This window comes from Triturus cristatus, chromosome 6 (assembly GCF_964204655.1).
Source record: "Triturus cristatus chromosome 6, aTriCri1.1, whole genome shotgun sequence".
NCBI lineage: Eukaryota > Metazoa > Chordata > Amphibia > Caudata > Salamandridae > Triturus > Triturus cristatus.
The window spans coordinates 1,927,454,345-1,927,468,535 of record NC_140589.1 but is presented as its reverse complement, the minus strand read 5'-3'; the positions used below and the strand labels follow the sequence as shown (position 1 = coordinate 1,927,468,535).

Genomic DNA, 14,191 nt, shown 5'->3' with positions numbered 1-14,191 from the left:
GCCATGCAACAGTTGCATAACTAAATACTTATAAGGTCCCAAAAGCGAGACCTATTGGCTATGCCAATGCTTGTTTTTATGTGCTTCCTGGATGATAAATGGAAACGGATACCTTGCTGTCAACGGAAACCCATGCAAAATGCAACGCTTGCTGCCTCTTCGCAGTTCGCATGTTGTCTATGTGAACAGTGGCATCTGCGTTATCCATGGGAACGCTGTGCCCTGCGCCATTAGCATCCGTGTTCCCCATTGGAACGCTGGGTCCGGTGCCACCTAACGGCCAGAGCTGCCGACTTTAGAGCTGGGTAACCAGGTTTCGAGTCTGGCGTCGGCTCAGCATCCTGTGATTCTGGACAAATCACTGAAGCTCTCCATGCCTACCTAAAATTAATGTGTCCTTGTGTAATGTAACGGGTGCTCAGGTAAAGCGCTCCAATACCTTCGGGTCGAGTTCGCGCTATATAAAACTTTAAACAATTACGCATGTGTGAGATGGCATGGCACAGTCCATTAGTATAGGTTCTTTTAAAGAATGCCCCGAAATTCATACAAACGGGATGCGTACATTTTGAGTGTTATTTTAGGAAACATTTTAACCATCACACATATTCTCAGATGTAGAGTAGACGTGCAGCCACGAAACCTCTGATACTGTTATGTGTGTTTAATGTTGTGTGCCTAATACTGTTTTATAATGTAGCACTGTATTACCAGAAGGCCGGGTTTAAAAAAAGTTCATTCTTGATTTATCACGGGTTCATATAAGGCACAAATATCGATAAGGCATCACCATGGTTACGTAATACGAAATGTGTTGCCTCACCCTGTCTCTCCCCGCCCCCCCGCAGAATAGGACGAGGGCCCTCGAGACTCCTATATATGCCACAGAAATCCATAGGCTTTATACTGAATGGGGCCTGCATTGGCTGCAAGGGGCATCGTTGTTTAATTTGATTGGGTGCTCGCAGCTTGAGCCAGGTGAGTGGTGCACGTGCATCAGAATGTTGTATTACTTTGACTTCACGTATGGCAAGGGCAGTGTGTGATTGCACGATACTGTGGAATGCATTGCCACGTACGAGGTCTACACGTCACCCACGTAGTCTGTCTATGAGTGAGGCCTGATACTGGTGTACGTGCAGACACTGCCAAGGGTGCTGAGACTAATATGATATTATGGAAACTATATTGTTTTAAGAGTACATGCATATGTGATCGAAAATGATTAATCTTAAATCACTTTTTTATGTAATGATTTTTGTGTTGGCTAGTGAGCATAATAAGCAAAACCGAATTTATTAGTTAATGACATTACATCCAATGAGTTGTAATGCTCTTCTATTCAATATTTTAATGAAAGCCTTTGAATGTGAAATAATGATAAGTTTTGCTGCCTATGTGCAACAGGTCACAGGTCAGTTGTCTTTCCAGGGACCTGTGCCTTGCTGCGCTACCTGTGATTGGATCGTGGTCAGTAGCATATGTGTGCGGTACATGAGCGGCTTAAACGGCCCTGAAAGCAAAGCAGAGTAACAGCCATGGGGAGTGAAAAGCATGTGGAAAAGTGGTAGGAGAGAGTGCAGGACACAGTGACAGGGGCGCTAACTGAAACACGCGGCCGTGCGTCCGCGAAAGTGATCGCGATCAAACTTCAAAGCGGCCGCCAAAGTGAAAGTAAACGCGTCAAGCGCGCGCGCGCCCGCGCACATGCACTGTATAGCTAGGCTGGCCTGGCAGCACTTTTTGGAGCCCACTCAATAACAATAAGTCTCGCAGAGCATCGCTTACGCGATAGCTCAGGCGAGACCTAAAAAGGAAAATACAGGCACAGTATTTTTCTGTTGTAAACTTGCAAAGCAGACACCATGCTGTGAGGCACTCAGTGTCAGAGAGAACTATGCCCAGCCTAATCTACTAATTTAAAGCACAGCAATTTCCATACATCAAATCACGATTTTGTCTTTAGTTGTTTGATTTTAAGTCCATTTTCTATAGATATTTCGCAATTATATGTGTACTTGGCTTTTAAACCCCTGAGTAATAAACAAAAAAAAACCTGCAAAAAGGACTGACCTGAAGAGCCTGTCCCTTCCTTGGCTCTGATTGGTCAAAGTGGTAAAGAACTCCATGGCGCACACCAAATCCAGCAGGCGGTGAAGCAATGAGAAGGCAGACGACGCCAGGAATCTGCAGACAGAAACCAGACAGAATGCAGAAATAAAATGTGTCAGGATTTGCACATGTAAAACGACAGTCCTGCGTTGCAGCAATGACTCAGTCACTCTTTGATCCCAGGTAACCCATGTGGCAACATGCCAATTCAGGGGCAGCAAGATGCCCCAGCCCGACAGGTGCTCTCATGTTTGCAAGTTGGGGCAGTTTGGAACGTGTAAAGACATCCTGTAGAAGTGTTTTGTGAGGTATGGAAGACTGCAATGATTTGAGCTTGCTACAGGCAATATTTGTTTTAATGTCAGGAAATTAACAATGAAAGCTGCCCCACCAGATCATAAAAACAGGCCACAAACATCCAAATAAGCAGCCCACACACTGAACTTGCAGAGCAGCCCACTGGGCACTGCCTGATCGCCCTAAAATACAGTTGGACCCTGGCGGGATCCCCTTGGATGAGTAAAAGGATGGTTGGCATTTTCTCCCAAAGATAAATATGGTATTTGATTTATTACAGCAGATATATGATGTGCATTGTGAGAAGTTGGCCTGGTATATGCAGTCCACTAGTTATAGTGGGCACCCTGTACCAGTCCAAACAACCCCTTATTGGCTATAGGTTAAAGATAACCTTTATTGAAAGCTATCCTAGTGGTAGCTATAGAGAGCAGCTTTCAGGCTAAGTCTTGAAGGAATGTAAAGCAGCTTATTTTACCAGTCTATAATCTCTTGAGTTCCTAAATGAAAGATATCCACACCAGGTATATATATATATATATATATATATATTCACTGAAAAAACCATAGGTTTCACACATGTTATAGTTAGCTGGACATTTTACTGATAAAAAACCAATGAAATTCCCCAGTTATAGTTAGTGCAGGCAACTATAACTCACGCGACCGCAATCCTCTGCTGATGACATATGTGTCTTTATGGAAAAAAAATATTTGTAATATATGTATAGCTAAAATTTAATGGAAGAAGACATGGACAAATAAGTGTCTAAATACAGTATTAGCATCAGCAGAGGATTGCGGTCGCGTGAGTTATAGTTGCCTGCACTAACTATAACGGGGGAATTTCATTGGTTTTTTATCAGTAAAATGTCCAGCTAACTATAACATGTGTGAAACCTATGGTTTTTTCAGTGAATTTGCAAGGTTTTTTAAATGCTAATTCCTAACTATAATGTGTGTGAAACCTATGGTTTTTTCAGTGAATTTGTACGGTTTTTTAAATGCTAAGTTACTTTACGCCATTCGTGGCGTGCGCGCCCACTTAACGCAGTTCGTTCCGTGCGCCCACTTTACGCAGTTAGTGCCGTGCACGCATGGTGGGCACGCGGTGCGCTACACGCACCGCGTGCCCACGTTACGCTGGATGGGCCATGTACGCACGATGCGCTTAGCGCACCTTGCGCACATGGAGGACATATTATGCGCATCGTTGTGAAAGGTAATGTTTGAGTTTTTAATTGATCTGATATGCCATGCACAAATGGTGACCTTCAGGGCACCATTTGCACACGGGGTGTGGAGAGTGGTGATAATTTTTTTTTATTTAAGTTTTTTTACCGTACGCGTACGGTAAGCGTAATTGGCGATTTTTAAAAAAAAATAAAAATGGAATTTTTTGCCTTGGGGGTTCTTAGGGGACACATTCATCATGGCTAGGTGGTTGGGAGCAGTCTAAACAGCCCCTTTACATGTTTTTTGCCTTTGTTTTTCCTCCTCCCCCTCAGAGTGCGAGATAGAAAATGGCGGCCGCCGCTTCCTGGTTTCGACCGATTGGAATGTTTACTAAGATCTAACAGCCAATCAGAATCGCGCTCGCGCACGGTACCGTACGCGTACGGTAAGCTTACCGTAAGCGCACGGTAAGCGCACCGTAAGCTGCCACAGATATATATATTGATTTAAAGGCTATTTTCTCAGGATCTACTGAACAGATTTACACCAAACCTACAAAAGGCACTTCCTTGACCTGTAGACTACCTCTCTGCCAAATTTCAAGTAACTCTGTTCAGCCGTTCGGTCTGTAGCTGTGTCTAAAGGTCCTATGGAAAAATGCATGGGAAAAACGCGTTTTGGGACCCCCCTTTTTTCTCAGCCCCCGCTTGACGAATCCCCCCCGAGACTTTCAGGGTAGGAGCGGAGCATAGCGCCCCACCTATTTTGAAAATTTCGCGAGGAGTCGTCGACCGGCGCGAAAGTTATTCCAAATAGAATGTTGCGGATTTCCTATGGAAACGTGGTCCTAACTATAACTATCTACTGGCGACCGCCAGTAGATAATATAAATATATATATTTATTACTAAACACACCCTCCTAGTCTCTTTATGAGACTAGAGGTCAAAACACATAAGTTACACTTCAATAATCACAGTAAAATAGCACAAATACACGTCAGGCCCTAAGGGCGAACCAAACCATATACTAAAATAGTGGTATATGAACCACGACTTAACTAGACACAAGGCCTAGAGCCTGTAGAATCGCTGGGACCCCAAGGTAGTGACACAGGGGACCCACGGGGGCCGTGTGCAGTGTGTGATCACAGCCGTGAGCTCCCGTTAGCTTCTATAGGGAAAGTCATGGTTAGATTTTTAAAGATTAGGGACACTTAGAATGGAGTCAGGACCAAACCCTTTTGGACTTAGGAAGTTCTAAGGCTAACACCCACGGGAGCACCGGAGTACTCGTGTTATCTCACCCAGGGAAGCCGGGTGCATAGGTGTCTTTTGGTGTCGGGTCGCGTCGTCGATTTCAATGGGAGCTGGCGAAGAAGTGCTGCTACCGTGAAGATGCGAAGTGTCCAAAGAGATCCAAGCCTGGATCGAAGATGAGAAGAACCTGAAAGCAGAGGGGACAGAGTCTGGGTCACTAGCCAGTGACCAGGAAGACGATAGGCAGATGCCCACCGATGTCGGGTGATTTCAGGTGAAAGAGGTGAAGCTTGACTCTTCAGCCACGAGGTCCAGGAGGCGTCGAGGATGACCAGGAGCTGAAATTGAGCTGTCCCACGAAGGATGTCGAGTGCTGCAGCGTCGGTGCCCGGATTGGTCGGGGCACGTCTGGAGCAACCAGGGAAGCCCAAGGAAATTCAAAGTTACCCCCTCAGGGACCCACCAGTCAATGGACCAGGGATCGTGAAGGGACCTCGAGATGAAACACAAAATGGTGGCTCACGGGTCACTCGGAGTGACCAGGCCGACAATCTTCGGTGGATTCAGTGCTCGAGGTGGGGGCTACATATCAGCCCAAGCACGACTTCAGGAGACGTCGAGAAGTCAATGCACTTGCAAAAGTGCATGGTGACCAGGAGTTCCGGTTCCACGCTACTCATGAGGGCTGGGAGTCTCAGCTTTGCTGGGGACTCGGGTCGGCCTGTGAGAAGTCTGGAAATCCTCTTCTTGGGCTGCAAATACTTCGGAGTCCGGTGGGAGCGTCGGAAATGCAGACCGGCAAATTGCTTCATTGGTGCCTGCCAAGCAGGGGAGACACTCCTTGACCCCAAGGGAGATTTCTTCAGTCCTCTAGTCTTGAGTAGAGCGTCGAAGTTCCAGGATTCAGCTTCAGAGTTTCCTCCAGGGATATCTAAAGTTCTGGTTACAGAGGTTCTTTACTTATACCTAAGGAAGGTTGGACTAGCTCTGGGGACCCACCTATGGGAGGGTTTGGAAAGAGGGGTGGCTACACCCATTTCCTTTGTCCACTTTTGCGCCAGAGCATGGGCTGGTAGCCCCTGAACCGGTTGGAGCTGGACTATGCACAGGGACACCAAATGTGCCCCCAGTGCAGGACTTCAAAGCACAAGAGAGTGCTCCCGCCCAGCCCCAATACACATAAGCCTGTCTGGGAGGTAGTTACACCTCCCTGTGACAGGAAACCTATTGTCCAGGCCTCCCCTGCCGGAGTTTCCGTTAGCAGCAGGAGGCCAGACCCGTGTATGTGGCTGCAGCATCCATTTTGTGATGCCAGGGCTCTATTAAGTTTCTACCGGGTAACCCAGTACTGCCATGTCGCTCCCTCTAGAAGGGTGGGATCATAGTCCCAAACCAGTTACTGGTGTGGGGGTATGATTCCAAGGTGTTTGACACCAAACACGACATGTTTCCGTGCAGCCAGTCCAAAGTTAACATTTACCGTTTAGTTAAGCATGCACTTAAGAGTATATGGTCAGGCTGCACTACAAACAGCATCAGAGAAGGGTCTCTGAACGCTGCAGAGGGGCTCTGCTCATGCAGGGGCACCCTCTCACATAAGAACCAAGCACTCTGCCTTCAGGATTGATAAGGCCTGCCATAGGAGTGACTTATAGGTTTATATATGTGTGTGTGTGTGTATATATATATAATTCACTGAAAAAACCATAGGTTTCACACATGTTATAGTTAGCTGGACATTTTACTGATAAAAAACCAATGAAATTCCCCCGTTATAGTTACTGTAGGCAACTATAACTCACGCGACCGCAATCCTCTGCTGATGCTAATACTGTATTTAGACACTTATTTGCCCATGTCTTCTTCCATTAAATTTTAGCTATACATATATTACAAATATTTTTTTTTCATAAAGACACATATGTCATCAGCAGAGGATTACGGTCGCGTGAGTTATAGTTGCCTACAGTAACTATAACGGGGGAATTTCATTGGTTTTTTATCAGTAAAATGTCCAGCTAACTATAACATGTGTGAAACCTATGGTTTTTTCAGTGAATTAGCAAGGTTTTTTAAATGCTAATTCCTAACTATAACGTGTGTGAAACCTATGGTTTTTTCAGTGAATTTGTACGGTTTTTTAAATGCTAATTTATTTATGTATTATTTTTTATATATTTATTTTACAATAAACTACGTATTAAAAATTATTATTTTTTTTTTTTTTGGTTTTCACCCTGCGAATTATTATTTTTTTTTTGTAAAAAAAAAAATTTTTTTTGTGTTGTTCAGGGTGCGCGCACTGTGCGCGCACCCCCGCGATTTTTAAAAAAAATAAATTTTTTTTTTGCCTTCGGGGTCCTTCAGGGACCCCCTGACAAAGGCTAGGGGGTCAGGAACTCTCTACCCTGCCCCCTTTTCACGTTCGCCACCTTCCTTTTTCACTCTCGCACTGAAAACAAACAAAATGGCGGCCGACACTTCCTGATTTCGACCGATTCGAACGTTGACTAACATGTAACCACCAATCAGAATTACGCTCGCGCACGTTAGGGTGCTCGCACGGTGCGCGCACCCTGCGCGCATATATATATATATGCTTTTAAATGCTATTTTCTCCGGAAATACTGAACAGATTTACACCAGACCTGCAAAAGGCACTTCCTTGACCTTATGGCTACCTCTCTGCCAAATTTCAAGTAATTCTGTTCAGCCGTTCGGGCTGTAGCTGTGTCTAAAGGTCCTATGGAAAAATGCATGGGGAAAACGTGTTTTGGGACCCCCCTTTTATCTCAGCCCCCGCTTGACGAATCCCCCCCGAGACTTTCAGGGTAGGAGCGGAGCGTAGCGCCCCACCTATTTTGAAAAATTCGCGAGGATTCGTCAACCGGCGCCAAAGTTATTCAAAATAGAATGTTGCGGATTTCCTATGGAAAAGGGGTCCTAACTATAACTACCTACTGGCGACCGCCAGTAGGTAATATATATATTCACTTAAAAAACCATAGGTTTCACACACGTTATAGTTAGGAATTAGCATTTAAAAAAACCTTGCAAATTCACTGAAAAAACCATAGGTTTCACACATATTATAGTTAGCTGGACATTTCACTCGTAAAAAACCAATGAAATTCCCCCGTTATAGTTAGTTCAGCTAACTATAACTGGCGCGCCTGCAATCCACTGCTGATGACGTCACATATTACATCACTCATGAGATGGTCAGTGACATCACTCATAACATCACTGATGACATCTCAAATGACATCACTGATGACATCATCCATTGAGTATGTGTTTCTGAACAATTTTAATATGTTTAATATATGTAGGGAAAGGCCTGTTGAAGAATGAGTGGGTGTACAAGTGTGTAAATGGATGATTTTCTGTGGTGCGTAACTGACTCTATAAGTGAGTCATTAAATGTATCTTACTGCAGACTAGTGACTAACTGTGTAAATGTTTGTATGTGTCTGTATGTTGGTGTATAAGTGGTGGCATGGTTTTGTGAATACCTATATAAGTGTCTATATGAGTTATTGATTGCTTGTCTCAGTATCTGTATGGGTTCCTGAGTGTTTGTGTGGGTAGTGTGTGTGTGTGTGTGACTCTATGCATAGATGTGTGAGTGGGTGATTCTATGGGTGCATGGTTTTAAGAGTGCATCTGTGATGGACTGTATGGTTGAGTGAGTGTATGTATGGGTGTGTTAGGGATTGAATGTATATCTCAGTGGTACATTTGTGACTAACTACATATGTGAAAGGCAGTATAAATACCTGTAAGAGTATATAAGTGGGTAGATGTGAGAGTGTGTGATTGTGAGAGTGACTGTATGGATGAGTGTGTGCTTGTATCAATGATTCTATAAGAGCGTAAGAATGTGATACTATTTTTATGAGTAGGTGAACTTGAGTGTGTATAACCGCATAGGTGAGTAAATGGGAGTGTGATTATTTGCATGACTGAGTAGGTGTGAGAGTACCTCTATGGATGATTGGTAGTGTGTGAGTGTCTATATAGGTGTATAAATGCATATTATAGTTTTGTATGGAGTGACTGTAAGTATGAGTGACTGCGCGTGCGCGCGTCCTCCGTACGCGCATGCACGCGTGCTCCGTGCGCGCACGGTGCGCGCACGGCAAGTCATGTGATTTAGAAACAATACTTTTCATTGGTTTATAGTAGTTTCAGGTCATGTGATTAAGAAACAACACTTTTCATTGGTTTATAGTAGTTTCAGTTCCAGAAACTTCCAACACCACACCCACTCCCCTCATTATTACTTCTGATTCCCTGGGAGAAGGAGCTGAGCAGCTTTTCCAGTACTCCAGTACTTGAGAATGGCAGAGCAGCAGTCATCTTCTGGGAGTGAGCAGGTGACCCTTGTGCCACAGAGACAGAGGAAACAGAAAAACTCTTTTATATGGCAATTTTTCACTTTTCCAGAGGGGCAGAAGAAGGTGAATGCTCCAAAAGTCACCTGCACTATTTGTGGTGGTGTCTTATCAAGAGGAGATCCTAAAAAGAAATACTCTTTTAGTATCTTCACTATGATCAGGCATGTTAGAGATGTACATCCTGTGGCTTATGCTCGAGCTGCTAGAGAAAACCCTCCAGCAGCTCAGCCGAGCACATCATCGGCAGCTCAGCCGAGCACTTCAACTGTGGCGGCAGCTTCACCTGCTTCTGTTCCTCTGGATATACACCCTCTGTTTAAGAGGGTGCATATACGGTGCAATGCGTCCAATGCTCTTCTCTCTTATGGGGACACCAGCATTCCCCTAATAGAGAGCAAGATACAGCAGCACACATGCGGCACCCTATAATTGTTGTCATTTTTTTGTTCCTCTGTTTCTCAATTAACACAACGGCTCTTTTTAGAGCCACCTAACATCTAAACACTTAAATTTGATTTTTAATTCTATTGTTTTTATGATTTTTTTCCGTCGTGCACGCACCGTGCGCGCACCTCGCGAGGGTGCGCGCACCACGCGATTTTCAAAAAAAATATATTTTTTTTTCCACCCTTCATGGTCCTTCAGGGACCCCCTGACAAAAGCTAGGGGGTCAGGAACTCTGTACCCTGCCCCCTTTTCACGTTCTCCACCTTTCTTTTTCACTGTCACACACAAAATGGCGGACAACACTTCCTGATTTCGACCGATTCGAATGTTGACTGACATGTAACCACCAATCAGAATTACGCTCGCACACGGCACCATGCGCGCATATAGATATTTATGTACTTTTAACTGCAATTTTCTCAGGAACTACTGAACAGATTGACACCATATATGCAAAAGGTGCATCCCTGACCTGAGGACTACCTCTTTGCCAAATTTCAAGTAATTCTGTTCAGCCGTTCGGGCTGTACCTTCGACTAAAGGTCCTATGGGAAAATGCATGGGGAAAACGTGTTTTGGGACCCCCCTTTTTTCTCAGCCCCCGCTTGACGAATCATCCCGAGACTTCCATGGTAGGAGCTGAGCAGAGCGCCCCATTAGTTTTGAAAATTTCGCGAGGATCCGTCAACCGGCGCCAAAGTTATTCAAAATAGAATTTTCAGATTTCCTATGGAAACACGGTCCTAACTATAACTATCTACTGGCGACCGCCAGTAGATAATATATATATATATATATATTTTTTTCAACCAATTCCCTCGTAAAGGAAACACCGCACACCAAGGAAGTTAGTAAATATAAAGATTTCAAGGGATTTATTCTTAGTGCAAGTAAACACCAATATCCACCACCAACGCGTTTCAACCACAATTGGTCTTGCTCACGGTGTGTGAGTCCGTTTTCAGTGTTCTTATTTATAGTTCTACCCATATTGACCATTTAGGGGGAATTATGGGAGACGTAGTTTATGTTCATTGTATCGTTCGTTTGCATGTTATATCGTTCTTTTGCATGTTACATTGTTGCATTGTTACTGGATATGATTCCGTTCTTTTCAGTGGAATTATGGTATCCTTATATTGTAGGTATTATTGATACAGTGTTCCCTCAAATGTATTCACAATTGATATTGGGAAGATGTTGGTTTCTTAGTTAACACTTAGTGTGTGATGGTTGTACTTGATTAGTATCTATCGCATAATTGGAACAGTGATTCGCTCCGTGTATTGTTCTCAATAATTCAGTATTTGCTTAGTGCATATGAGGAACACTTGTGTATCTCATTCATTTTTCAACCAATTGCGGATACAAGTTTTCATTCTATTCCACTTGTTCTCATATCCAGTATTGATTGTTACTGTAGTGCATCAGGATCACAAATGGCTATGTAGCTCCTCATCGCCATTAAGGCCAAAGGGGGTCTTTGTCTTGAATCGTATGATCATTTTCGACTCCAATCTTCGTAGTTTCATTGTCCTGTTCCCTCCTCGCTCATTTTTAGGCACTGTAGTCAGCCCAAAGTATCTTATGTTTTGTTTCATGGTTTCTTTATGGGTTTTCAAATGTTTCGCAATTGCATAGTTGGGATCTTCATTTTGCACAGCTCGTAAGTGTTCTAGGATTCTTTTTTTAAGCGGGCAGATGGTAATTCCTATATACCAGAGTCCGCAGCCGCAGACAATGACATATACTACATATGTAGATTCACAACTGATTCTTTCCGTGATGTTAAAAGTGTTGCCCATAAAGTCCACTGTTTGTTTCATGTTCATGCCATGTTTACATGCCTTGCATGTATTGCAACGTACGAATCCTGTTTGTTTGGTCTCCAACCAGTTTTTCCCCTTCTGGGTGCTGTCATGTGGCTTTTTACCAATTTGTCTTTCAGGGAGGGTGCTTTTCGATATGAGATGTTGGGTTGGTTACCAATTGTATGTCCAATATCCGGGTCCTTCTTCAAGATATCCCAGTGTTTTCTTAGGATGTCTATGATTTGATAGTTTTCTTTGCTGTATGTTAGTACTACTCGAATTATGGCATTTTCCTCTTTATGTTCTTCCTTATATTTCAAAGTCTGTACTCTTGGGATAGCTCTTGCTCTCCTCTGATCCCGTTTTATATCTTTGTCATTGTATCCTCTCTGTTGGAATCTAATTTCTGTTTCTTCAAAGGTTTTTTCCATTTCTAGATCATCCGAGCAATTGCGTCTCATTCGTAATAATTCCCCATAAGGGATACTTTTTTTCAATTGAGGGGGATGGAAGCTTTTTCCATGTAAAATACTGTTTGTCGCAGTTGGTTTTCTGTATAGTTTAGTCTTGATTTCGTTATTTTCTATGTACACAGGTACATCCAGGAATTGAATTTCTTGGTCGCTAATGTTGTGAGTAAATTGTAGGCCTACTTCATTGTTGTTCAAGATGGTCATGTACTCTTCAAATTCCTTCTGGCTGCCACTCCAGATAAGGAATAAGTCGTTGATATAACGCAACCACAGTTCCGTTTTGATGGTATGTATTTCATTTTCATCTCTCCAAGCTATTAGTTTCTCCCACCAACCCATGGTAAGATTGGCGTAGCTTGGAGAGAATGAAACTCCCATTGCAGTTCCGCACTGCTGGGAGTATATCTGTCCATCGAATATAAAGATATTATTACGAAGCCAAAGCTCTATCATTTCTAAGAGCATTTTAGTATGTTTTGATTGTTGTATGTTGCGTTGTTTCAAAAAATATCCGACTGCTTGTAGTCCTATGTCATGATTAGGGCTCCCGGTTTTATGGTATTTTTTTTTTTGCCATTTCCGTCTGTATTTATCCATATTTATTTTTTGGGCATTTTTTCTCTATTTATCCACATTTATTTTTGCCACAAACAAAAGCCAACGCTACAGCTAGTATTTTTCCACATTTATTTAAATTGACAATGCACACAGGGCCAGCTCTAGGGCGGTGCGACTGGTGCCACCGCACCGGGTGCTGCCTTCCTGGGGGCACCGTGTTTGCAAGTTTAGTATGTTTTTCAAGCACCTGCTGCAGCGTTTCTTTCTTCTGGTAATTACCAGGCCTCACAAAAATGTCAAGAAAACTCGTGTGATTAATTATCTTCCTGGAGAGAGATCAGTGTTTTGTATAGTTGAGGTTTTAACTTATGTTAAGTTAGTGCAGAGGGTTAACATGCCTGCTGCAAAGAACGTGTACCAAGTAGATTACAGAGTGCATATAATGTAAACAGATCAGCAGGTTACTGCTTTCAAAAACGACATCCTTTTGTTACTTGCAATTTATAACTTAAAGTCCTAATATAGAATAGTGAGCTATTAACTTTCATAGGACTGCATGCCCACTGCAAAGTATACATTAGAACATTGATTAATGTTGTATAAAGGGTTAATTTGGCTAGAATTCGATTATTGTTATTGAAAAAAACCTCCCAACTATGCTGTTTCTTTTTCGACTCTGAGTTTGTGCTTCTCCAGACCAAGCACTCTTAAACTATACTGCCTACCAGTATGCATGACATGTACCTACATTTTTAGTCCTTTGGCTTATGTAACATTTCCTATACACTGATTTACACATGTATGATTGATAGTCTCTATGTAATGTGTGTGTTTGATGCAAAGTGCTCTGGCACCCTACACTTGTATGAGGGAGAGCCAGGTACCTATACCCACAACCCACCATGCAGAGGCTGACACACACAGACAAAGTACAAACAGGATTGAACTCAGTCTCACCCTATGCAAAAACAATCAGACAGTGCACACTCGGGCACGTAGAGAGGAACAGGGAGATACACCGACAGCAAGGACGATGTGTAAATGCAGGTTTCATGTCCACCTAATATTTAATCATTTGATGATGCACTTGGGCGGGCACAGAAGATCCTGGGCAGAGAGGGGGGGGAAGTGCCGATGCTGACAGGCACACACACACAGACAGTCTTTGAGCTGCCAGCCGCACCCGAGTACTTCACAGGTCTTTAAAAGACCATTCACTTGTTAACGAGGCTGGGTGGGGGTGGGGGGGGGGGGGAGGGTGTCAGGCGTGGGCTTAACTGGGAGTTTTATATAGCGCTAGCGGAAAGATGGGCTGAGCGTCGATGTTTCAGTCTGACTTGCTGAGCATCCACGAGACCATCTTCAGTGTTGTGTTGTTTATATGAAGATGATGGACCCCCCATACTACAAGCATTAAAAGGGAACAGAACTGTACTACAAACACCGCATTGGTTTGTAACGTTAAGCATACACCTGCAATGAACTGAGCAACGGAGCCAAGGGTGCTGCTCATAGGTATGTGAGGATAGAAACCATCACAATATTTAAAAACACCAAAACTGGTATATCACCTTTAAAGAGTTCCCTCGAGATGGTTGTGCCTAACATACAAAATAAACGGAAAAGAGTTAAAATATCATTCATAGGACATCTGTTTGC

The 14,191-nt window shown here is 43.4% G+C and overlaps 1 protein-coding gene across 3 annotated transcripts in view; it reads right to left on the bottom strand.

Moving 5' to 3' along the window:
• The window catches only part of LOC146822505 (uncharacterized), a 146,499-nt gene that overhangs the window by 103,004 nt on the left and 29,304 nt on the right, over window positions 1-14,191 (bottom strand). For all 3 annotated transcript variants that reach the window (XR_014963321.1, XR_014963322.1, XM_085613614.1), the window contains exon 2: window positions 2,074-2,187. The gene's annotated coding sequence lies outside the window, so the exon portion shown is untranslated. The remainder of the gene's footprint in view (window positions 1-2,073; window positions 2,188-14,191) is intronic.